We start from the raw sequence: 2,642 nt of genomic DNA on the forward strand, positions 1-2,642 counted from the left end.
CATAGCACAAAAACATTTTCAGACAAATTCTTAAACTTCAGATAATAAAGTAATTTTTAGATATATTAATATATAAAAGTCCATTGCAAATTTAGTTATTCATCCTTAAGCAGTGAGAAAATTTTTATTTAAAAAAAAAAAGATACCACTATGATAGCAACCAAAGGTATAAGGTAATGAGGAAAACAACCTACAAAAGACTTGTAAACCTTTAGGTAGAAAAGTGGAAAAACTATTTAAAGGATACTTATTAAGAGCTAGCGGTGTGCCAGGCATTGTGCTAGGTAGTAGAAATACAAAGGCTGGTAGGACAGCATGTTCCTTCTTTCCAAGGCTACCAGGCTGGCAGGAGACGCTGGTGCCCAAGCAGATGATTGCCATACAGTGGGACCAATGCAGTGGAGGTGTGTTTGGATACAGTAACAGGGATGAGTCACATTTGGGAGTGTCAGTAAAAGGGCCTACAAAGTTGGAAATATGTGTATTGACTCTTGAGGATGAGTAGGAATTTTCCAGGAGAGCAAAAAGGGAGAGGGAGTAAGCAATGCTCACTAAACAGAGGCAGCAGAATGAGGATAAGAAAAGGTGTGAAACACTCCAAGAACCCTATTCTCACAGCCATACGCACTCAACAAGGATGTGCTGAAAATGCCATCAGTTGTCCCACCTCTGAACTCTTGGACTGTCCCATCCTGCAGCCTCCCATCACCTCTATTAAACTATTTCCTGTCCTTGAGGGTCTAATTCAAGTTGCTTTCCCTATTCCTGTACCCCAAAACACTGTGATCTATCTCCCCCCTCTTTTCTGAGGACACTTTTCACCTCTAATTTTAATGGAATGCCAGCTACATTCTTCTGTTTACCAGACAGCATTTCAAATATTTCTATTACTTTTGCAAAACAACAAGCTAATAATTGAGTGGGCACTCAGCAAATGTGTTTTAAATGGATTATCATTTAAACAGTTCATTTTAAGGGCTTCTATAGAGCTGTTCCTTAGAGCAGATTGTGATCTGAAGGAAATCTGCATTGTTTTTGGTTTTGTTTCACTACTGTGACATCACAGTAAACAGGCTTTGTCTAACCCACTGGGAGACCAAAAGACAATACCTGTAAAACTTGGCCTCTGGATAAACTCCATCCTGTGTACTTCAAAACAGCATGGATGCTCTCCCCTCTCCCACCTCACTGTGCTCTCTAAACAAAATTCCCAGTGTAGAAATAAAAGCAAGTTATTCTGCTGGTTAAAATGCTAGTTTGCACATCTACATGTGTGAAACAAAGCAAGCTCATCTGGACACGCACAAAAATCAGTTTTGATATTTACTGTGGCTGTACTCTCTATATATCATTAAAAATTAATAATTTTGTACAATTCCATAATAAACAATGATGTTTTACTCCAGGTTCAGAGAAAGTATGAAGTAGGAGGAAGAGCACTGAGCTTGGAATCCCCAAAAAGATACTACAGTGGAACTTGATGAAATCTCCTAAACCTTTTCCTCATCTTCAAGGAGGTGATAATGTCACTTACCTATTATAGCTCATTTGGCTAACCAGACAATCAAATATGCCAGTAGCTATTTGAGTTTAAGAAGTGTAAAGCTCTGTTCCCATGCCATGTGCTGTCATTATTACTGAGACTAACCAGCAGAAACTGACACAACATTTCCCTTCTCGTGAGCTTGAATCCTTTGACGCTGTTATCTACTTAAGAATTAGCTCTGTGAGGCATGCCCAGAAAGTTCATTGAGAAAATCACTGGTTTTAGACAGCTAAGACTAATCTACGAGTGAAATTTATCATGTTCCTTCAGCATCCTTCAACAACTTCCAAAAGTCTATCTTTTAAAAGATAACCACTGCCTTAAATAAATATAATTGTATTTGTATTGGTTACATTATCTGGTGGCACTGTTTTCAGTGTAACAAATCATCAAAATGCATCCTCTACATATTTCCAGGGTCCAATTAAGTTGAAAGATTATCCAATGAGGTGGAAAGATTATCCAGTAGCTCTTGTTTTCCTCACTACTTAATAGTTATCAAGAATTCCTTCTCAGCGTTACTGCTCTTTTTTAATTTGTCTAGCAGGTTTTCTGCATTTTACAAAAAGAAGAAGAAACCCACCCCCAAAACACACACACACACACACGCAAAAGAACCCCTCTTCAATCAACACACGTCTGACATAGGCGGAGTCTTTCTTTCAGGGCCTGTTAAATGTTTAGCTTTTGGAGATAGAATCATCCCCCATTATTCTATTATATTCCTCCATCATTCATTTAGACAGCGAAATACTATGCTGCCTTTTAAAATGAGATTGAGGATGTATGTCTACTAAGGTGGAGATTCATTCTATGGTTAAATGTTAAATATTTTGAACAGCATGCTATGAAGCAGTACTGTGGTGTGATCTCATTCTCGTAACAGGAAATGTGAGCTTGTGGTGTTACATTGCTAAAAGTCTGGATGAAAGCAAACCTGGGTAATGATTAAGTGCAAAGATATTAGTGTCAGATTGACGTGGATTCAAATCCATTCTCTTCCTGGCTAGATGACCTTAGACAGATTGCTTAATCTTTCTCAGTTTCACTTTCTTCTTTAAAGAAAACACTAATGGAATTGGCTGCCTGAGGTTGC

The 2,642-nt window shown here is 38.1% G+C and overlaps 1 pseudogene; it reads left to right on the forward strand.

Annotated features, from left to right (window-relative positions):
* Nucleotides 1-2,059: 2,059 nt before the first annotated feature.
* LOC111523292 lies at nucleotides 2,060-2,129 on the forward strand (annotated as a pseudogene).
* The last annotated feature ends 513 nt before the right edge of the window (nucleotides 2,130-2,642 follow it).

This window comes from Piliocolobus tephrosceles, chromosome 4 (assembly GCF_002776525.5).
Source record: "Piliocolobus tephrosceles isolate RC106 chromosome 4, ASM277652v3, whole genome shotgun sequence".
In the NCBI taxonomy this organism is placed as follows: Eukaryota; Metazoa; Chordata; class Mammalia; order Primates; family Cercopithecidae; genus Piliocolobus; species Piliocolobus tephrosceles.